The sequence below is a fragment of the Diceros bicornis genome, chromosome 7 (assembly GCF_020826845.1).
Source record: "Diceros bicornis minor isolate mBicDic1 chromosome 7, mDicBic1.mat.cur, whole genome shotgun sequence".
NCBI lineage: Eukaryota > Metazoa > Chordata > Mammalia > Perissodactyla > Rhinocerotidae > Diceros > Diceros bicornis.
In genome coordinates, this window is record NC_080746.1 from 17,411,905 (window position 1) to 17,435,401 (window position 23,497).

Below are 23,497 nucleotides of genomic sequence, written 5' to 3' on the forward strand. Positions count from 1 at the left end.
AGGCTCCCTCAAGGCCACACAGACCCACCGGAATTCCCACTGGCAGGGGACAACGGAGGCTCCATCAGCGCAGGGAGTCGCTGCACAGTGCCTGGGGCTGAGAGTGGGATGGTGGCTGGAGAGACCTGGCTGAGACCTCAGGTGACACTGACCCTAAGCCAGTGAGGTTTGGTTTCTTGCTCTGCCCAGCTCTCCTGCTGGGTGCTGGACAGCAGCTCCGGCTCCCGGCTCCCGGCTCCCCGGCGCAGGAGGCAGAGGGCGGGGTGATGAGGGAAGATCCTCTGGTGCTGGGAGAATCTGGAGCTCATAAGCACGCAGCCGCCCCCTGTCCCCGCCCCCCACCATCCAGGCAAAGGAGAGCACTTCCTCCTCTCTCACGCTGCACTTTAATGTTGGAATATTAGTAATACCGGCAATGTTAGCATCCGACCACTGCTGCTGCTATGATTTATGGAGGCCGCTCTGTACCACGCACTTCGCATGCATTCTCTCACTTATTTCTACTGTTTCTCAGAGGAGAAAACTGAGACTCAGAACAGTTAAGGTCACACCGCTCGCAAGTGGAGAGTCCAGGCCGTTATTTTTCCCACTGCCTTGAGCGTCTTCCCAGATTTGGTCCTTCTTTCCCCCTTCAAAGCAGCCCGTTGCGAGAAGGAGATGGGGAGGGAAGAGGACACCTGGGACGGGTGGCAGGGAGTACCCGGCCCACAGGGTGTGTGACAGATATATGGTTTCCCTGCGCCCCCCAGCCCTCCCCACCTGGCTGGGCAGTACCCTCGCTCACCTCCCTCCCTCAGAGAGGGCTGGGGGTCAGGTCCCTGCCTGGCAGGGTCCCCGACAGGGAGATAGTCCCTCTCCCCCCAGGAATGTGCGTGAAATCCCAGTAACTCTCTCCAGCTGGGCCTGACCTTGGAGGAGCTCCCAGAATGGGCAAACCGTGTGGTGAGGGGCAGGCTTCTGGGAAAGTCAGCCTCCTTCAGGTTCCCTTTTCCTCCTAATGACAACTCAAGGTGTGAAGGGCTGGGTGGGAGGGGCTGGGAGACCTGGTGACATTGGGGAGAGCATTCCAGATGGCGGGAAGACTGCTGCATTCAAAGTGGGAAGTGACTGCCCTCAACCCTCCCCAAGGGTGTCACAGTCTCTCTATCTCTCACACACACACACACGCACACACACACGCACGCACTGGGATGCCCTGAGTCCTTGTCCTGAGGCCCACGCAGGCCTAGACAAGTTGGTGTTTGTGGATCGTGACCAGCAAGGGATGAGGGAAAGCTGAGGGCAGGGATGAGAGAGGCCAACAGACAGGATTAGAGCAGGGGTCCCAGCCCCGGCTGCCTGGGATTTGCCCAAGGAGCAGACGTGTCCCCCTACTAGAACCAGTGCTCGCTAAGCACTGACCAGGCCCAGGCGCTGTGCTAAGGGCCCTAACATGCATGACCCAATTTCCACCTGACAACAACCCTGTTGTCATTCCCATTGTACAGATGAGGGCACTGAGGCTCAGAAGGTTTGAGTGACTTGCCCAAGATTATACAGCTAAGTAAGTGGCAGACTCAAGAGTGAGCTGGCCTGTCTTCCTCTGCAGATGAACTGGGAGATGGAGGCAGCAAGAGGCATGGAAACAGACCCAGGCAGGATCCTCATGGAGGCCACTCAGAGCTCTGCACTGAGGATCCAGACGCCTGGGTTCCTATCTCGCTCCTATCATCAGTGAGCTGTGTGACCTTGAGCGTTTTATTAAACTTCTCTGAGCCTCCCATTACCCATCTGTCAACAGAGGCAAAGGGGTGGGTGTGTCAAATGAGATAATTTAAAGAAAAGCACATGTAAGATATAATTGATATTATGATAATGTGGCCACAGGTGTAATTCGGCCTGGCATGCTATCTTAGGTGAAGAAGCCAAGCTTCCAGGGAGGGGAGAAGCACCCACTTCATCCCCAGCAGCGGCAGCAGCAGCAGCAACATCATCGCCATCGTTAATTTGCATTTATTGAATCACTAATAACAAAAATAGCAGCCATTTACTACATATCGACTATGTGCCAGGCACCTTGCTAAACACGTTCCATAATTTACGTCTGCTCCAGACAAATGAAATGGAAGTCAGGGGCAAGGGGCGAACAGGGCAGAGCTGCAGAGCCCAGAGTCTGAAGAAGGTGACGGCAAAGTGACCACCACCTGAGTTCAGAACCAGAGCAAATTCTGTGATAGAATTTGCTTTTTGAGAGAAAGCTTTTTGCACTAATACAATACACTAGGGCGGGTATAAGGCCGAAGGCCGGGGGCAGCGGGAGTGACCAGGAGCCCACCCCAGGGAAGCAGCAGGCAGGGGGCTCCCAGCAGCTTCAGCCACGGGGCACGCCAGGGCCACCTCAGGCTGCGGACAAGAGGGTCGGCCTCCTAGCCATGTGGCCCAGGGAAGGAGAGGGCAAAGGCCTGGCTGTGTCTGAGCCAGGCTGGCCGGGGAGTCCCTGTCTGGCTGCATCAGCGGAGGAAGGATCTCCGTGACTCCTTCAGTTCCCGGCCTCTGGGCGGGTTCCCTCACCACCCCCACCCCTACCCCCTCCACCACCACCCCACCCCCCAGGATCAGAGGAAAGCCCCTGAAGGAGTCCCCTCCTCTAGGGGCTGAAGTGGGGAGGAGAGGGGTATGTCCACTCTTGGGCAAGGGGAGAGAACAGTCCCAGAACCCCAAGTGTGATGCTGCAGCCGCCGCCCAGCTTGGAGTCCTGCGAGGAAAGAAGTGAAATGAGAGAGCGACAGAGACAGAGAGAGCTGGAGCCAGCTGGACACGCAACCAGACGGGTGTGGGGAGGGAGGAGGGCCGCTCTGGGCAGTCCGTGCAGGGCCTTGGAAGGCAGGCTGGGAGCTCAGTCTTGATGAGGCCGCAGGGCTGCGGGGATACTGCTGTTGGTCCCCAAGCACAGCCTGCCTGCCCTGCCAGAAGCCTCCTGCCCTTCGCTGTCCCTGGCTCCATCCTTAGTGCTGCTGAGTCAGAAGCTCCCTGCCACCTGTGCATCAGGTTCTGCCTTCTCCCAGTTGGGCTTCCATTTAACAAGATTAAAATGGGTCTTGGGAGTCCTGCCTCCATCTGGCACTGGGAGATATGGGGTACCGAGTGAGAGTGCTGGACTCTGCCTTCTGACCTTGTGGAGGGAGGAGAGTTCAACTCAAGCCCTTGCCGCCTGCCTCTGGCCAGCAGGAAAGAGCCACTCCTGCATACCTGGGCTGCAGAAACAGCCAGGTGGACTCTGACCCACTGGGCAGGCCCCGGGCAGTGAAATCAGCACCGAGTCCAGACACCCAACCTCTTCTGAGCTCCTGGTCCCCAAAACACCTCTTCCACCTGTGTCACAGGAGGAGGGCAGACCAACCCAGGCCGGCTTTGCGGGCAGAAGGGCCAAGTGCTCCCCCAGGAGCTCTGGAAGAAACAGCCCCAGGGGAGCCCTGGGCAGTCTAGCTCTTCAAAAAGCAGTGTTTCTCTCAGCCAGCCCTGACGGCCTGGTGGTTAAGCTCGGTGTACTCCACTTGGGCAGCCCAGGTTCGCTTCCCGGTATTGGAACCACACCACCCGTCTGTCAGTTGCCATGCTGTGGCGGCAGCTCACATGGAAGAACTAGAAGGACTTATGACTAGGATATACAACTATGCACTGGGGCTTTGGGGAGAAAAAAAGAAAAGAGGAAAATTGGCAACAGATGTTAGCTCAGGGTGACTCTTTCCCTGCAAAAAAAAAAAGCAGTGTCTCTGTCCCCAGGCAAGGGGCAGCAGGAGGGAGTGTGTTACATTACCTATGGATAAGATCTACACCTCTGAGCCAAGTCAGCCCCCGACTTACCCACTCCCAGATTCCTATCCTCTCTCTCTCCCCTTGCACCCCATTTCCCAGCCGAATCCAATACTTGTAATTTCCCCCTTACAACCCACATTCCACACACACTTCCCTGAAGCGCTCTTCACCCTGCCTACAACGTTCTTCTCCCTTTATTCTCCTGGTGAACTCCTACTATGCTTTCAAAACCCTGCTCAGAAGGCCCCTCCTCAGAGAAGACATGAACTCCCAGAGCTAATCACTCTCTTCTCTATACCATCCTGGGCCTTGGACAGATTTCTCCTGAGACATGGATCACAAAATAAGGAGCTGATTTGTGTACATGTCTGACTCCCCCATTAGCCAGGGGGCATGACCCCCAGCATCTGGCACATAAAGATACTCGGGACATGTTTATTGGACTGAAGGAGGGGCAGCAGCGAGGGCAAGTGAGCACACCATGAAGGAATATGTCTGGGTTCGCTTTCTGCCACCGAGCGAAGGCCGGGGTTCGGGACCCCCGATGTCCAACTGAGAGTTGGGTGGGAGGGAGAAGCAGACTGTGATTGTTGGATATGGGGGTGGGATCCAAAGCTCCCCACACTCCCCACCGCGGGGCCTCAGTGTGTCAGGCAGGTCTGGTTCCAGGAGGAGCCAAGAAGCTCTTGACTGTCGCTGGCCTGCAGTGCCCCCCAGACTGGGGCCCAAGTCTGTGTTACCTCCTAGCCAGGATTTCTCTTTCTCAGTCTGAGGGACGGGAAAACCTGTGTGCTATCACCATGTGACAGGTGTGACACTTGAGAGCACTGAGGATTAGGGGGTGTCACTGGTGGGACCCCAGAGACAGGTGGAGTTGGTCAGAGGCCATCCTTGGGGCCCGAGCCAGGATAGACGTAGGCTCTGCCTGGAAAGGAGAGCTCCTGGGCTGCAGGGAGACCAGGCCCTGCTAACACAGTAGGAAAAAGAGAGACCTCAGAAGTCGATCTGGATCCAATTTCAGCTGTGGTGTTCCTGGCTGTGGGACTCCGGACAACTGACATTACCTCTCTGAGCCTTCTCAAAGCCAACACGACCAGCCTGGCTCACAGGACGTGCTCTCTGGAGGCCTCTCCCTTCCCTCCCTCACACACCGACCCAGCTCTCCTGGGCCCCATGCTCCAGCCCTGGCCGGCCGGCTGCCTGCAGGTGACAGGTCCTGCCCTAAAGCCTGTGGAGCTGGGGCTGGGGGTACAGATTCGTCCCGGTGTAACCAGAGAGCATCTGGGGGCTTGATGCCAGGGCTCCAGCTGGGGCCAGCGCCAGGCCCCCTCCTCACATCTGTCAAGGCGAGGCTCGGAGACAAAGCAACCATGGGCGAGGAGGTAGGTAGGGATGTGTCCAGTAAGGGTAGTGGGGCAGAAGCTCCATGCCGTGTGAGGGACCAGGACTACGAAGAAGACCCCAAAGCCTGATCAAGGAATGCCACCCAGGTGCAGGTTCCAGTGCCTGCTCTGCCACTGACTAGCTGGGTGACCTTGGGCAAATTACTTAACCTCTCTGAGCCTCATTTTGCTCATCGGGAGTAACGTGGTCTAACTTTGCAGGCTTGATGTGACCCCAAAATCAGCCAAGGCGCCTGGCTAGTGCCTGGCATGCCATAGACTCAGGCCGAGTTCCCCTCCTTGTCTTTCCCTTTTCTCATCCCCATTTCTCATTTTCCCTCCACTAGTATTTCTTCCACCGGGCTGGGGCCCTCCAAGTGGATCAGGGACTCCAAGGGAACTTGCATTTGTACTGTAGGAGGGTGGGACATGGAGAGAGGGCAATTTGGAGAGAACAAAATCAGAGTTATCCACTCCAGCCCTGGCACCTTGGAGGCCCTGCTAGCAGATCCCACCCTATTTGGCCCTCCACATCCCTGATGCCCACGTTAGTGCATTCACAGTCTCATCATCCAGTCAGATGCTATTGTCTGCACTGTAAGCATGATGTGAAGCCCCTGATAAGGACAGCCATCTCCCTCTCTTGATGAAGCGGCCCCAGAGTCCCTGAGGGTGATGGGTGAGAGCCCCTGAGAGAGGTCGCCTGGAAGCAGGGAGCCGAGGCAGGGCTGACATGAAACCATCTCTCCCTCCCGCCCGTGTGGGGCTGGCCCCCAGAGCTGAGCTGGCCCTGGCAGGAGAGAAACCTGAACCCCATGAGCCAGCTTGGGTGTATGTGCTCGTGCTTCTTTGTTCTTTCCCTACTGCTCCCTCGCGCCAGCCCTTTGGCAACGCCAGCCTGCCTCAGCTGTGCCGAGAGGAAGCGGGGATATAGGTTTGGGTTGTGTCCAGGAAACAGAATTCCCAGATCCAGCACAGAGGTGCCCGGGACTCAGCACCCCTTGGTGGAAGGTGAGATTCCAGAGGAGAGGTGGGCTCCAGAACCGCCCTCCGTACACTCATTCAGCCAAGCACTCCTTGATTCATCAATACCTACTGAGGACTTCCTGCATACTAGGTGCTGCGCCGAGGACCAGGGAGACAGACAAATGAGCCAGGCGTGCGCTCACAATCACTTTATTTCATTTTTTTTTGTGAGGAGATCAGCCCTGTGCTAACATCTGCCAATCCTCCTCTTTTTCTGCTGAGGAAGACTGGCCCTGGGCTAACATCTGTGCCCATCTTCCTCCACTTTATATGGGATGCCGCCACAGCATGGCTTGCCAAGCAGTGCATCGGTGCACGCCTGGGATCCAAACCGGCGAACCCTGGGCCGCCGCAGCGGAGCGCGCACTTAACTCCTTGTGCCACCGGGCCGGCCCCTCACAGTCACTTTTTTTTTTTTTTTTTTTTTTTTGGTGAGGAAGATCAGCCCCGAGCTAACATCCATGCTAATCCTCCTCTTTTTGCTGAGGCAGACCGGCTCTGAGCTAACATCTATTTGCCAATCCTCCTCCTTTTTTTTTTTCCCCAAAGCCCCAGTAGATAGTTGTATGTCATAGTTGCACATCCTTCTAGTTGCTGTATGTGGGACGCGGCCTCACCATGGCCGGAGAAGCGGTGCATTGGTGCGCGCCCGGGATCCGAACCCGGGCCGCCAGTAGCAGAGCACGCGCACTTAACCGCTAAGCCATGGGGCCGGCCCCCTTCACAGTCACTTTAAAAGAGGAGGACGCCCATTCCGGTGGAGGAGGCAGGGAGGGCTCCCTAGAGGAGGTGTGTCCAGCTTAAACCTGGAGGATAGGTTGGCCTGGCAAAGAGGGTGTAGGAAAGAAAGACCCTGGTAGAGGGAGCAGCTCCTACTGAGACACGAGGATAAGAGGGAGCAGGGACTTGCTGTCGGGAGCTGCAAGCAGTCTGGGTGGCTGCACATGGCGGGCAGTGGGAAGCACGGAGCCGTTTCTCCAGAATGAGCAGGACCCAGGTCATGAAGGACCTCAAAGCCTCAGAGCTCAGACACTTCACTGAGGGCCATGAGGCTCTCTTGGAAGACTTTAAGCAGGGATGTGGCCTGATCAAATTTGTTTTTAGAAAGATCAAACGGGCTCAAGGGTGGGAAACAGCTTGGAAGGGACAAGACTGGGGACAGGGAGGCTGGTTAGGCTGTTGCAGCAGCTCAGGTGATGCTGGTGGCTTGGACCGGGATGGTGGCCCTGGAGATGGGGAGGAGAGCTGTCCAGGAGGCAGAAGTGGGACGAATGGGAAACAGTGGAGCTCAGAGGCAGACCTGTGCCTTACGCACCTCTGTTGCCCAAAGACACAACAGTGCCTGGAGCACAGTGGATGCTAGGTCAGTGCGGGCTAAGCCAAAGGAGGAGCAGGAGAAGGAGCAGGAGCAGAAAGGCTTGAGGACAAAGAAGAGACTGGGACGGGGGCTCTGGTGGGTGCTAAGATGTAAGGTTTAGAGAAAAGGGGGCAAGGTTTGTTTAACTGATTGCGGTATCCCAGCCCAAGAGGTCTGGAAAGGAGAGGAGAGACGGTGCTGGCAGAGGGTCAAGGGTCGGAGGAGGAGTCTGGGGTTCCTGAGTCCCTATGACACACACACGCAGACATTGCCCTCCCGACGGGGCCACAGCCCACTAGCTGTGGATGGATGGATGCTGGGGCCAGAGCCTTTGCAGGGAGTCCTTAAGGGCTGCGGATTCACTGGGGGCCGGGCTGGTACTGAGGTCTCTGCCAGACACCCTCCCCTCCAGGGCCCTGGGATGGAGCAGAGGGAGAGAGGCAGGTGCTTGTCAAAGCTGCTTTAGGAAAATTGGCTCCATAATGTTTATTGCAAACTGCAATTTAGCATCTCTATTCAGGTGCTCTCTGTATTTAATTATATATAATATGTGTGGGGAGGAAGAAGGGAAGGGAGCATGTATGATTTTCTCCCCAGTCCCTTCCTCCCTGGGTGTGGTAAAGGTCAGAGGTGAGAAATGGACCCTGGGAGAGGGAGCGGAGGAACAGGCCTGGCCAGCAGGGCCGGCCAGAGAGCAGCACATGCCCCCTGGTCACAGGCCCAGTTCCAGCAGCCTGGTGGTGTTCTTGTCTTCAGGCTCCAGCTCAGAGGCTCAGATTGAGAAACTGTTCAACAAACCCTTACAAACCGCCCCGGCCCTTTGCTTTCCAAGGCTCAAAGAGATTAAGTGACTTGCCCCTGGACCACAAAGCAAGTTGAGAGGGGCTGCCCCCGCGCTCAGCCCCACATCACCCACAGGGCTAAGGTTCTTGAGGCAATGGCCAGGCAGGTCCATGAGAGGGTGGGTTAGACCGCGGCCCTCTGAGTTTTTCAGTCTGTCCAAGTCCTGGACAGACTTGGTTTCCCCGAGGATCCCCATCCAATCTCACAGTCCCCGTCTTCCCCTCTCCAGATCCGTGCTCTCTCCAGACTTGGGAGGGCAAAGCACCAATTAGTTCATCTGCTTGTTTAATTGGGTAGGGAGGGGAAGGAAATTAAACTCCTCAACAGGAATCTTCCCTGCAGGGCCAGAGATGGAATGAGAGGGTGGGGACCCCCATCTCTGAGCACCCCTCTGCCTACCCTGTGTTCCCCATCCCCCACCTCCACCTCCATGCCCCAGATCCCAAGATCAGAGCCGAGTCTGGGGTTACAGTCCCCCGGGAGCCAGAGTATGAGCTCTGTCCCCCCCTAACTGGGACAGCCCCTCCCAGAACCAGAGCAGGATGGGGGAGAGGAGCTGCAGAGAGGGGCAGGAGGGTTAGGGCAGGGCACACCTCAGGGTCTGATTCTCTTACTTTTTGCCCACCTCTCTGAGTTCCCTCTCTCTCCCTCTCTCTCATTCTCTGCCTTCCTCTCTTGGTTCCAGAAAAGCCCCTCCCCCAGGGGGGCCTAGGAAGTGCTGCCAGGTTCCTTGGGGGCATCGTGGCCCTGGTCCTCATCCTTGGTGTGGCTCTTGCAGTCTTCTTTCTGTATCACCGGCAGCGGAAGAGCTGGCTGGAGATGGACAGTGGCAGGTGAGTGTTGGCAAGTCCATTCGTCTGCCCACCCAAACTCCCACCCCTACAGGTCCCTGCTGAAATACCTGAACTCATAAAAGGCTCAGAGCTTCCCCACTCCCCCAGGTCTCACTCCCTCCCCCTGCCACCTGTGAGGCCCAAGGGGCACTGTCCCTTTTGCAGGAAGAGCTAACCCTTCAGAGTACTTACATTGTGCCAGGCACCGCCCAAGTGTTTACACTGAGTTATAAGAACACATTTTATCCTCTCAGCCACTCAGAGAAGTAGGTGTGCATTATAATCCACGGTTTACAGATGAGGAAACTGAGGCACAGAGAGGTTCAATACGTTACACAAGTTGACCTTCTCCCAGCCATGGACAAGCCCAGGGTGAGGGGGGTGGGGCACTCGCCTCCGGCACAAAGTTTAATTGGACGCCAAAAACCTCCGTCAGCGTGATAAATAATATTTTAATGCAATATTTTTAAAAATCAAAATTAATGCAAAAAATCCATGATGAACAAAATATCAACATTTTAAATATAGGCAGGATTAGTATTACTGATTTTTCCTTTTGCCTCAGGCTCCAGTATGGCGCAGCACGGCACTATTACCAATCCTGTCTTTACTTAAAATGTTGATATTTTGTTCATCATGGATTTTTGCATTAATTTTAATTTTTAAAATATTACATTAAAATATTATTTATCTTGATGACCGAGACTTTTGGTGCCCCCATAAGCTTTGGCCCTGAAGCCTCCCTCCACACACCCTGGTCCTGGCCCCTATGTATCCGCTGTCCTCCAAGCTAGGACCCCAGAGACTCACATGGTTCCCGTAGTACCCAGGCTGGAGGGAGGGACAGGCTGGGTTGGGCTGGGCTGGGGGCAGAGACACTGGGAAGATAGGAGGGCCACTCTCAGCCTCTCCCCCACTGTGTGGAGTAACCACACCCCAAGCCTGGGAGCAGAGCCCTGGGGGCCATCGCTGTGGGTGGGGCTCAGGGACCAGTAACTGTCAGGTGGCCTGACTGGGGCAGACCCCCATGTGAGCCTCATTCTGTTCCCCCAGGACTGCCCTGTCCCCCTCTCAGAAGCTGGAGCCTCCTCCCAACAGGCAGAGCCACCTTGCACCTGAGCACATCCAGGTGGGTCTGAGTCCCTGGAACGAAGGGGTGGGGAGAAAACACGGGAGATGGCCCCAGGAAGGGGGCCCAACCTGAAGGCAGAGCCAACTCACCTGCACGGGTCCCTGAGCAGTCCCCAGCATACCCGCTAGTCCTGGTCAGTTCCCACAAGGCCAGGTCTAGGCTAGAGACTATGGTCCAGGTTTTCCCCCTCCCCACCCTGAAAAAAGGCAAACAGGACCCTCCCTACCCAGGGCCCCCAGGGAAACCTCTTCCTCCACCTCTCAGTGCATTCATTCATTAAAAGAAAATCATTGGTGCCAGCCCTGTACTGGTCACCAAGAGCCTGCAAAGCTAACGGCTGCTCTTGTGCCTCCAGAGGGCCACCAGTGTGGTGAATGCCAGGAAGGGGTGCGTGGGAACCAAGGAGGGGAACCCCAATCAAACTGGCAGTCCAAGAGGGCCTCCTGGAGCAGGAGGCATGGAAGCATCTGTGCAGCTGCGCACCCCCTTCTCTTCCAGATTCTCCACCTGGAGCCACGGACGCGGCAGCCACAGCAGGAAGAGGAGGAACTGCAGAAGCTGCCCCTGCAGACCCCCTACTATGATCTGGGGGCCTCCCCGTCCTACCGCCCCTCAGTAAGGACCCCCTGAACCTCGGGGACGGTGCCCCCAACCCAGCTCCACCCAGCCAGGCCACGAGCCCAGCTGCCTTAGAGGGAGAGAGGACAGAGGAGGCTAAGGAGACGGGGCAGGAAGGGCACAGGGTGCCCACCCAAGGTGGAGGAGGCCCCTCAGAGTTGCACCGCTGCAGGTACCCTGGGCAAAGTGGGTGCTAGGCGCTGAGGGACCAGGGCAGGAAGGTGGGGTTTCCAGTGAGGAGGAGCCCCAAACTGATGCCCAGCTGTCCTTCCCCCAAGCCCCTCCCCCAGCACTGCACCCTGCACCCGGGCCCCAGGCCTGCCAATGCCACAAGAAAGCCAGCCACAGCCCCTTCCTGGCCCCACTCCCAGCCACTCAGAGGGTCGGCGTCCACTTGAACGGCTGCCACCTCCGCCCAGAGCCCGAGCCTTTCAGGGGACCCGTGGACTGGGCGGGACCCACATGGTGCCAGCCCAGAGACCCAGGCCAGACGGCCTGGGCCCAAAGATAACATGTTCTCTCCTGGCGCTGGTGAGAGAGCCAGGCCTTTGTCTCCACAGCACAGCCATTCTCCTTCCCGGTGGGAAGTGCCAAAGCGAGCCCATCTTGAGATGCCAAATCCTGCCCCTGGGGAGGCAGCATTCCTATCCTGGGGTGCCAAGCCCAGAGGACCCCCTAGCCCCCACCCTCTGATTCTATGCAGGGGGCAAGACCACCAGCTGTTTATTATTCCTCAATCAACCTAGAGACTTGGAAGTGAGTTGGACTCACTGTGGACACAGTCTATTCCTCAGATAGCAGCTGGACAACCCTTCCCATGTGCAGTGCACATACCCCCGCATCCCAGGCATCACGTGGCCCTGCCAGCTCTGGCCGAAGGGATCATAATGGCTATGCTGAGCGCCTGCTGTGTGCCAGGCCCTTTGCTGAGCACTCTTCAAATGCTGTTCTGTTTAATCCTCACACCAATCTGTGATAAGTCCTGTTATTGCTCCCATTTTATTTATTTATTTATTTATTTATTTATTTATTTATTTATTTATTTATTTATTTTTGTGAGGAAGATCAGCCCTGAGCTAACATCCATGCTAACCCTCCTCTTTTTGCTGAGGAAGACCAGCTCTGAGCTAACATCTATTGCCAATCCTCCTCCTTTTTTTTCCCCAAAGCCCCAGTAGATAGTTCTATGTCATAGTTGCACATCCTTCTAGTTGCCATATGTGGGACACGGCCCCAGCATGGCCAGAGAAGCGGTGCGTCGGTACGCGCCCGGGATCCGAACCCGGGCCGCCAGTATCGGAGCACACGCACTTAATCGCTAAGCCAGGGGGCCGGCCCATTGCCGCTATTTTATAGATGAGGAAACTGAGGCTCAGTGGAGTTAAGAGGTGTGACCAAGGTCACGCAGTGAGTAATTGGGGAAAGCATACTTCGAAACCCCTAGTCCTCTGGCTCCCACGTCCAGGCCCTAACCACACAGCAGCACTATAATGACCAGACCTGTGGGGAGTTTACCTGAAGACAGAGGAGCCCAAAGAGGCTTGCAGAGCCTCAGAGTGGACACTAGCCGATGCAGAGCCCTCTGCGGCCTCAGGCTTCCGTGTGCAGCAGAATGCCCAGCTCAGCTGCCTGGCTGTCCCTCAGCTCCAGGGGCCAGGAGCAGGCCAGCAGCCCTGAGAGCTTGGGTCTGGTGTCCTGAGTTGGGGGCCTGGTGTCACTTTGGACCACACAACAAGCACCATGCAAGGTAGAATCTCTGGAGAGCTCATCTCATCCACCTGCCTCAGGACAGTGAGAAAGAACACGGTCCCCAGGCCTGAAAGCAGGTGAGGTAGGAGGGAGTGCAGAGACCCCAGTGTTCCAGAAGGGAGAAAGCCATGCTTCATTCAGGATCCTCCAAATCAGCCTCTCCCTCAGCTCAGCCCTGAGTCAAGAGTCAATAGCCTTGTCAGAGCCCCGGGTGGAAGGAGAAGGGGGGTGCGGCAAATAAGCAGGAATGGGGCAGGGAGGGAGCCTGAGGCACGAAGGGAGAAGTAAGATGATGGAAGTTAGTGATTTGGAAAGTCATGGAAGACTCCAGTGGGATCCTCTAAAGAGCGGGCCCAGGCTAGGCATAAAAATCGCTGTGATGTAACGGGACAGCTGCGGCTGGCCCTAATCCCCGCTAACGACTTCTCGGTCTGCTCTCTGACTGCTGCCCCCTCAGCCTGGCATGCACAGCCCTCCCTGGGGGCATGGGAGGGGCCAGGCCAAGCCTGGCAGCTCCAGCTCAAGGACAGCCCCACCACCTCGGCCCCCCACAATGCACACTCCTCCCTGCTTCTCTCATACGAGCCCAGACCCCAGCACATGGCTCTGCCCTGTCCCCCCTAACAACCCTCCCTCCCCGATCTCTGCTCACATTGGACTGACAGAAACCCCGACTGAGCTTATGCATTCAAGAGACACAAGACCACTTGGGAAAAAGAGCGAGGAAGACCACCTCTACCCACTAGCCCTGGGCAGGAGGGGCTAGGTGATGGAGACACTCTGTGTCCTGAACCCAGGGGCCATGTGATTAGGGCATCGGGGTGCACGTGAGAATGGCCTGTGAAGTGGTGTTTGGAGGTCAACTCTGGCATCCTGGGAGGCGCTGGCATTGTTGCCAAGAGAAGTGTAATTCCTTTTGGCTTACAGAGCAGTCACTGGTCCGGGAGAGGATTTATCCCCAGCACTCGGGTTTGTTGGTGGTGCAGCTTGTATACAAGTCACATTATTGATGTTGTCATCAATTCTCCTTCCCAACAAGTAGTGAGAGGGAGCCAGGCAGAGAGCATGTACCATTCACTGAGGCAGGGCTCAGGAGGGGAGTGGGAAGCTGCAGGGGGCCTGGGGCGCCAGCAACTAGAGGCCATCTGAGCTGGGTGGGCGCAGCCTGGGGGGACCCAGTGGGGGGACCCAGGCCCCATGCTGCACACATACCCAAGGGCACTAACGAAGACTGTGGCACAACCCTCAATTTCTGTCGAGGATTCTGGGCTAGGAGTCCACTCAGGTGGCAGGTACCATTTGAAGAACTGAGTGGCTTTAGGCTAGATCTCCGGGAGGACTTTCAGAGGATCCAAGTAGGTTTCTAGAAGAGGTGGGAGAAGGAAGCATTGCTTTACCTTTAAGGAGAGGGGCTCCCACCTCCTCAGTCTTGTGAGGACAGATAGCCCAGGCTAGAGGCAGAAGATGGCACTCAATGACATTTGGAGGGATGGGGTTCTGAAGCCATTGTGTCAGTTCAGGAGTCTCAAGAAGGAGATGCCAAGATGAGACTAGATGTACAGAGTCACGGGTGAAATACCTGTGAAGGATGAAGGAGGGTGAAGGAGCAGGCAGGAGAGCCTGCAGCCCATGATGCAGGTCTGGCACCTGGGAGAGGAGAGGATGAAGGACGAAGGCTGAGTTGCAAGAGTGTCGGACTGTAGCGCATTCTCTGCAAAGGTTGGGCAGGCCACAGAGAGTCCTCGGGCCACAGCAGCTGCTAGAGGAGTCCTGTGCCCCACAGGAATGGGCCTGCGCTAGACCCCATCATGTTCAGTCATTGGTGGGTGCAGCCTGAGGGAAGCATGGTCTTAGCGCAAATGCTGTGGGGGATCCAGATGGGCAGCAGCTCGGGCTGCAGTCAACCATGCTGCCCGCAGAGGGAGATCTAAGCTGTGCTGTCCACGGCTGCCACGGTCACCCTGGCACCATAGGGATCTTCTCCTCCATGATGTGGCGAGCCTCTTCCTGAGGGGTGGTACCCCTGGGGCTCCAGTAGATCTTAGGGTGACAACTGGTACTCATCTTCTTTCCATACCCCTTCTCAATTCCTCTAGCTCAGCTATCACATCAGGAGGTCTTGGTGGCTTACTTCGTGCTGTGACCCAAACCCTCATTCCTGGGGGGTCTGAGCCCTTGGTAATCATACCCTTCCCAGGCCAGAGCTGTTGCATGTGTCCATTCACAGTTAAAGCAGAAGAGGCCCACGTAGTCACCTGTGCCATCCCTCCCTCCCGCATTGTGTGACAGCAGCCTGACCTCCTCCTGCTGATCATAGCCAATTACCCCTGCCAAGACATGACCCCTTCTTGCCTGCTGGCCCCAGAACACAAGTCCACCCTGCAGAGCCCAAAGTTTCGGGGATAGGAAGCACAAAACTCCCGCATTGGGTCATTGGGAGTGATGGTGAGTGAGGCCACTCCTCTTTTCATCCCTTGGTTCCTGGACCCATGTGTTCTTCCTGCTGGTGACACAGCACCATATAGAAGCCCTTCAGAGTATTGCCACCGAGCTGGCCCTTCAGCTGGCATTTAGAAGGCTGTTCTAGTAGCTGCAATCGCAGCTGCCATTGAATTGAGCCTTTGGTGGTCGACAGTCATTCTCTAGGATCCATCTGGCTTCTGTGGGGCCAGACTGATAAATTAAATGGAGATAAGTTGGGGACCACCACCTTGCATCTCTTAGGCTCTAATGATGACACTAACCTCTTCCCAACCTTGAGCATGATATCACTTTTGCTTGACTCCCTTGGCTGGTGGGGCAGTTCCAGAAGTTTCCACATGGTTCTTGTCCCACAGAGCAAGGACCCAATGTGGTGTTAGCATGTCAGCCCCAACTCTGCACTTGTGACCAGGGAAATGCCATGCCCCCTAGCAGTGAATCTGCTCTGTTCTCTGGGGTCCTTGCCAAAGTGTTCAATCCCATGTCCTGAGAAAGTGCCCCCACGTCAATGCATTGTTGCTTATCCCATCTTTGTTCTGGTCCCTTGATCAGGAACCCTCAAAATCCCACCCAGGAGTGCTCGCCTGGCTTCTGCCAGGACGTGCCAGCTAATTCCTGCCACTCCTTGCTCCTTGGATTTATCTCTCCTCCCCATCAGGTCCAGCTGTCCCCAGCTGGGTCATGCTGGGCTGTAACCCTAGTTCTCAGCCTGGCAGCCAGGAATGGAGGTAGGGGCAGCTCCCGAGGGGGCACCTGTTGCCTTGCAGGGGAGAGGGTCCTGCAGTGTCTTCCAGCATGGAATGGTGTTAGCTTTTATTGGGGAAGGGTGGGCCACCTTGGTGTGCTCTAAGGGACACATCCTCAGGGGCCTCATCCACTTGTCCTCACCTCGGTTTCAGGTTCCAGATTTTCCCAGCCAGAGCCCTTTCCTTGGCATATCCAGCCTGGCTCGGCTGAGCGTCTCTGGAACTCTGTGATTCTCACTCTCAAATCCTGCATCTGCTCCTCCGCTGTGTCCACTCCTCCAGGGCAGGAGGAGATGGGACCTCTTTGTAAGCTACCTGAGAGAGTCTCTGGCTCTCACATGCAGCCTTTAACTATTGATGGCCCTTGTTTCTCATTACCCCTCTGTAGGTGCCAGTATAACTAAACAGTAACCAGCCAAGTCTGCGGCCCCCTCTGGCACTGTTTCCTGCACGTCAACTGCCCGAATTGTTGTACCTGAAAGAGCGCTCCCCTCCCCAGGATGTCTCCCAGGCCCGCTGGTGAAAGCTTCACCACAGGGCTGCCACATTGTGCCAGGGACCCTCCGTGCCCCGCTTTCCACTCGGGGTGGGCTCCTCCTTGCCACTGGGCAGTGAGTGAGCAGTGCCCAAATCTCCATTTTACCTTTTGCCTCCTGTTTTCTCGGCCCACGCCTGGTCTCACTTATGTCAGTTTGAGGCCTCCAAGAAGAGACAGCAAGACAGGATTTGATGTACATGAGCTTCATTGGGGGAAACGCCTTTGAAGGATAAAGGGGAGTGGACAGGAGGAGGCAGGGACAGGCTTCAGACCTCAACACAGGTCTGGCCCTGAGAAAGAGATGGGGACGGAAGGAGGAGCGTGTAGGAAGAATCTCCAACTGCAGCACAGCTCTGAAAAAGCTTCGGCCGGGCCAAGGGGGAGTCCTCAAGCCAAAGTTGTCCGTTAGAGGAGTCCCGCCCCACAGGAATGTGTCTACACTAGTACCCTGGCCGGCCATGCTCAGTCACTGCCGGAGCAGCGAGGGGAAGTGTGATCTCTGCAAATGTGGTGGTGGATCCAGCCAGGCGGCAGCTGGGTTGTCACGCAGCGATGCTCCCCATGGCAGCTCTGAGCAGTGCATGGCTGCTACAGCTACAGACCAAACAGGGGGTTTGGGAACTCCAGAGCACGAATGACCTTGGGATGGTACTGATGGTTGAGTTTGCTAAGAGGCCAACTCAGGGAGCAGCTTCGGCCAGTTCCCTGAACTTGTGCTGCCAGCTCTGTGCCTTCTGGGATGAGATGGGGGCCAGAGCCTGAGCAAGGCCAGGGACACGCCTGGCCTACAAGATGCTCGTTCCCTGACCTGTCACCAAGGCTTCCCCAACTCCAAGCAAGAGTCTCAGGTCACTGCTCACTTTCCATCTTTGAGACAGATTCTATCCAGGCTGAAGGCAAAACACTCAGGGCTCCCTGGGCAGCCCCACACTCTGGGAACCTATAGAATGAACTGGAGAACTCCGCTCCACCCACCAGGACGAGATGGTCCCTAACCACCTTTTGCCATCACCCACCAATCTCCCAGGCCTCTGTGGGGTCAGAGCCAAGGTTGCTCCATACCAATGGCGCTCGGTTGGGAAGGGCCCAGGAAGAGAAGTCATCTGGACATTGACAGTCTCTCAGCAGACAGCCTCAGTCTGGGCAGGCCCAGGACACCCTGGCCTCCCATCCACCTGGTGTACCTGTCCCCAGGCATCCTCATAATGATGGGAAGGACAAGAAGTGGGGTCTTTTCATCCTGCCACACCATTGTTGTATGGAATGAGGCCACAGTCAATGTATCCGTCCCCTTCCTCCACCAGATGGTGGTCTCCACACCATCCCAGACTCCCGGCTTGTGGAGTCCAAGCTCCTCCTGCCTCCAGGGGTCCTCAGCGGCAAGGCGAGTCTGGGCTGCCTCCCGGAGGCCTTTTTCCCTCAGCAGCTCCTCCTCGCACACTGACCTGCTTGCCTTGAGCCCACCTTCCTGTCCCTCTGCCACCCTCATAGGACCTGCAGCTCATGGCCTGGGAGCCAGACCTCCTGTCTGTTCAGCCCCTTCCCTTCCACCTGTCTCCGGCCTCCTGTACCCCCAACATCCTCCCCGGGGCTGCTTCCTTCTGAAACGGAGGTGTTTCCTCCACCCTGATCTCCAGGTGAGCTCTGGAAGCACAGGGGCTGAGGAAGGAGAGGCATCAGGGTGTGACTTTCACTTCTGAGGAATCAGGAGCTAACTGCTCTCATCTTAGCCCTGCCATGTGTCCCTCACCACGGTCAGGGATGGGCACAAGATGGGCGCTGCTGAAAGTCAACTGAGATCAGGACACCCGCCTTCCCTACCACGCAGGCAGCCTAGCCAAGGGGAAGGGACTGGGCATAGCCCAGGTCACAGGGGTCTGCCTCTCATCGCAGAGCCCTCCTCCCTGCCCCCAGCCTCCTGCCCTCCTGTCTGGGAGAGCCTCCACTCCTACCTGTGGACAGGTCCATCTGTCTGTCTGCCTAAACATGGGCACTGAGCTGAGGGGGATGATTGTGAGGAAAGCTCCAGAGATAAAAGCTGGGACAGCCCCAGAGGTTGTCCAGCCACCCTCTCATTTTGCTGAAGGGGACACCGAGGCCTGGCGAGGGAGAAGGGTTTGGCACAGCCACCGCTCGAGTCATCAGAACAGCTGACTCCCACGGGGGCAGGTGGGGCCTCTGCCTTTTCAGCCTCCTGGCAGCCCCTGCCCTCAGAGCTCTCGCATTCTAATAATTTCCAAGTCAGACTGAGATACAGGAGTAGTATGGCACCACTGAAGAGCTCAGGGTGGAGGGTGGAGCCCTGGTTCTAACTGCAGTGATAATTCATGTGAGTTATATTCCTCTATTTTATAAATGAAAGACTGGGATCAGGTGGATTGAAGACTCTCCCCAGCCACAGCAAGTGGCCCAGCTAAAATTCAAAGCCCAGTCTTCTGACTCCAAATTCCATTTTATGCCACCATTGCTCTGCCAGTAACTTCCCTGTGACACTCATGGAAATGACACGACATGTCATTTCCTCTCTCTGGGCCTCAGTCTCTTCCATCTGCAAAATGAGAGGGTTGACTTAAATCATCTCTCAGAACCAAGTACAGTGGGGCCAGGAGCAGGAGCCACCCTGTCTCTGCCCACCCCCATGCCCAGAACCCCCCCAGTAGTCACTGGACCCACAGTTTAGCAGAGCATATCAATGCTTTGTGGCCAATTTTGTAAACACCTTTGCCAAACCCATTTTCTCTGTTGTCACTGATGGATTGCTTCTCTGGTTCTGTTCCTCCCTCCACACCCCGCAATCCTCCATGGTCCCCTTTTCTCCCTCCTGCCCCCACCTCACTCCCACACCTCCCCGTCTCATCCCGACACCTGGCCCTGGGGCACTTTGTCCTGCTCCTTACTCCTCTCACTCCCTCCTGCCATCTCTCCTGCTGCCTAGGGCTCTGACCTAAAGGACACTGACGTCCGCTACGCAGAGCTGGACACCTCAGCCCTGGAACTCACGCCAGGGCCACGGATCATGGTGCCAGGGTCCAGAGAGGTTGTGGAATATGCCACCATCCAGTTGAGCCCACCCTAGCACATGCCCTCTAGCCACCCACCCTGCCTCTGGACCACAGGTATGCTCTGCCCACCACCCTTCCCAACAGTGCAAATGCCCGGTGCAAATGCAGAGCTGGGGGCCTCGGCAATGGAAAGGGTGGAGGAGGTGGGCGGGGACCAGACAAGTCAGGAGAAGGAACCTGGCCTGGAGCCCAGAGGTGTGGAACGCAGTTTCACTTCTGCCTCCAGTTTACTTTACCTTGAGCTCATCATTTCCCCATCTGTGAAACGAGGAGGCTGGACGCAGTCGTCTCTGGGCTCCTTCCTGCTCCAGCCAGCCCTGTTCATCCTTCTATGGCTCCACTGGGCACACACCTCTCCTAGAAGCAGCCTCGCTTCCTGCATCACAGACGGCCCCTTGGCCCTCACCAGGCCCCCGGTGCTCCACTTTCTTCTCTTATGAGGCGCCCCCAGGGTCAAGGCTGCATGCCCACGTTTCCTCTTGACCTCCCCCGGCTCACTTGAACGGTTTAATTCAACCAACCTTTACTGAACATCTGCTCTCTGCCAGGTACCGTGCTGAGAGCTCAGGGTTCACAGAGGGACAAGGCGAGGTCCCTGCCCCCGGAGGGGCTCCCAGCAGAGTGAGAGCGCAGAGCCCCTGAGCCCCTCGCCTGAAAGGGGAACTGTGGGGCTCTGTGGGGGTGGTGAGCAGGGCTCTCTCTCTCTCTCTCTGCCCTCTGGGGCCTGGACTTATGTGGAGACCACAGAGCAGAGAACCCAGATACTGACTCAGGGAGATGGTGAGGGCAGAGGGGTCTCAGCAAACGTGTGAGCCTCCCTGAGGAGTTAAAGGGAGACAAAGACCTCTCAAACTAGAAAACTAGAGTCACAGGGCTGGAGACTCAGGTCAAAGGGTCTACCCCTCCGGCTCCAGATGAGGAAACCTGACCTCGAGGCCCTGTGCTGGAGCTGGTTGGGGGGATGAGTGGGGTGGGAGAGGATAGAGAAAAGGACAGGATGGAGAAGGCAAGGATTGGCCAGGAGGGACATGGCAGTGCTGAGCATGAGAAAAGTCTCACAGGGCCTGTGAGCGGCAAGTCCTGCGAGGGCTGGTGAGGGGAGGACCCAGGAGGGACTCACTGGTGGCCCCTGCAGAGCATTTCCCACGGACAGGAAGCCAGTTGGGTTGGGGGACGTGCAAAGGGCCAAGACTCTGCTCCTCCACATCCCACGGTTGTTCTCCACCCCGCTGCATCTCAGCATCCTCTCGTGCTCCTGCAGCGTGTCATTCCCCAACCACCTCTACAGACAGCATCTCGCTTAGCCCCAAAACCCCCTTACGTATGGAGGATGAAGACCCAAGGGGAGCAGGGACCACCCCAAGGCCCCTGCACAGTCTTGTCCTTAGAGAACCTGGCCCTGGTTCCCTACACCTTGCCAAAGAAGGGGTGCTGCAGGCATAAGAAAGAGGGATTCCTGGCCTCTGCAGCCCCCATAACCAGGAAAGCAAGCTTGGCTACTGCAGAGCCTTCTTGTGAGGTCTGGGCCCCTGAAAGAGGCCCACTGGGAGGAGGGGGTGAGGATTGCAGTGAGGGAGACAGGCGGGGAGGAGGGGGGCAGAAAAAAGCCATTAATCCCATAAATCCTAATTTGGAAACCCTCCCGGTCTCTCTGAAGTACAGGGAGTTGGGGCGGGTATAATCCTGGGTGCTCCTGGCGGAAACCCAGGAAAGGGAGGGCTTCTGCTGCCTCCCTCATCGGCTTTCATTCGGCTCCTAAGCCCCCAAGCCTCGCCAAACATTCCCATTGTCAGCAGAGCTAAGGGGTGCCATCCTGGGCCCCAGGGAGGCCCTGTGAGGGCCAGGGTGCCCAGGACAGGGGAGAAGCTGCAAGGACCCTGGAGGTATGGGGGTGGGAGCACAGAGCAAGACACAGGGCAGGGGGGCGAGGGCTCTGAGCTGGTGGTTTGGCAGAGAGGAAGGAAGCCACTGGGCAGGAATTAGTCCGCTCCCAGGCTCCCTCCACGTGTTCTCACTTGCCTGCTGCAGCAGCCCCACAGGAGGAGCTCGGATGTCAGACAGGAACAGGTGCACGGCCACTCGGGCACAGCCTCCCCTCATCTCTCCCACCCCCTTGACTGGAGTGCAGGCCTGGGCCGTGGACCACATGAAAATCCTGCATGTGAGCCCCTCACCTCCCCCTCTCCCCAACCCTTGGGCCTTTCCATGCCTCCAATGGGGCCTTGGCCAGAAACTTGCTGGAACCTTGGGCCATTAGCCAAACAATCAGCCATGATGGAACTAGCCGGAAAGAGGTGCCTCCCCTTAGGGGGTAGGGGATGGTGGGTGAGGGACTAGTGGGCTCCACTGTGCAGGCTCACCCCAGAGCCCAGAATCCTGGTCAGAAGAGCCTGGAAGCTGGGGCCCAAGGCCTACCCCTGCCCCCAGGCCACTGTCTCCCCTGTCTCTGCCCCTGGAACTGGCCAGCCTCCTGTCTGCCCACAGCATCTCCTGCCCCTAGTTCCTCCTCCCCACCATCCTCTCTCTCCCTTTCACCTGCTACCTACTTCCCTGTTCTCGTTCACATAGCTGTTTCTCTCGTCTCCTCATGGCCGCCCCTCTGTATCCTCCCTTCTCTCTCTCACCCTGGCTTCCCCTGCCCTTTCATCTCCCCCTTCCCAGCACTCTCCACACTGAAGTTGTGGTTCCAGAGGCCAGGACTTCAAAAGGAGATCAAAGCTGGGCTCCCCCATCAAAGACCAGGCTCTGCCAGGAGCACGCCCCCCACCCCGCCCCTTAGACTGTAACTCTCTCTGACAAGCTGGAGTCCCTGCACCCAGGGAAGCACATTCTTTGCCAGAGCCTGGGTGCTGGAAAGGCCCTGGGTCTGCTGGAAAGCTCCCAGCACTTGGGACTCAAAGAACTAGCTGGAAACCTAATACCACCAGCCCCTAACTGGCTGTGTGACCTTGGGCAAGTCACTGAACCTCTCTGACCCATAGCCACAATATGTTTAAATGGGACTATTATCTACCTGATAGGATTGTTAAGTGAATTAAAGAAGAGAATGCAGGAATAATATCTAGGACTATGCTTGTCTTACAATAGGTGCTCAGTAAATTGTTGCTCTTAATATTACTGCTGTCCCAAACTCCTCCAGGAATGGGAGTATGTAGAGATGAGAGCAGGGGTGTCAGGGTGTAAGGCCTGCTGCTGCCCCGAAGGTGGGAGTCCTACCATCCCAGTTCCAGGCCCGAAAGGAACCACTCCACACAGACATTCCACCTGAACCCTGTCCTCTGGGCCTGGGCCTTGCCACCATGTAGTGGTCACTCGGAAGCCCCTGTCGCCCATGCCAGATACTCAGCTCCATCCCCAGCCTGGGCTCTCCCAGTCTCTGCCCAGGATGCGGCCTCTCCCCAGGCCTCTGGCCCAAGCCCTCCCTTTCAGCCTCAGCCCAGCCCCACATCCCTGGAGGGGATGATGGCGTCGGGATGGGGTAGAAGGTGGGGCTGAGAGGCTGAAGCTGCATTTATGAAACTTTTCTTGGCTCCGAACATCAGGGAACCTCAGGGACTACGTGACTCGAGTAAGTCCTAAAACTTCCCAAAGCTTGTTTTCTCATTTGTAAAATAAGGGGTTAGCTGCCTCCAATCCTCCTTTGGCAGCAGACTCCGCATACATTATAATTTTAAAGAACAGAGGAGATAGAACTCCAGCCTCTCTGAGGCCCCTCAGGACAGGGAGAGAGGAGCTGATCCTCAGTCTGCGCTGCTTCCCACAGCCGGCAGCCGGGGACACTCAGTCTCTCCGGAGCCTCTGCTGGTCCTGTTTTACCAGGAAGTGACTAAGGCTCAGGGAGATGAAGGAACCTGCCCCAGGTGGCACAGCCAGTGTGGCAGAGCCCCACAGCTAGCCCAGGCCCCTCTCAGGCCCTCTTCCCTACACCATCTGAT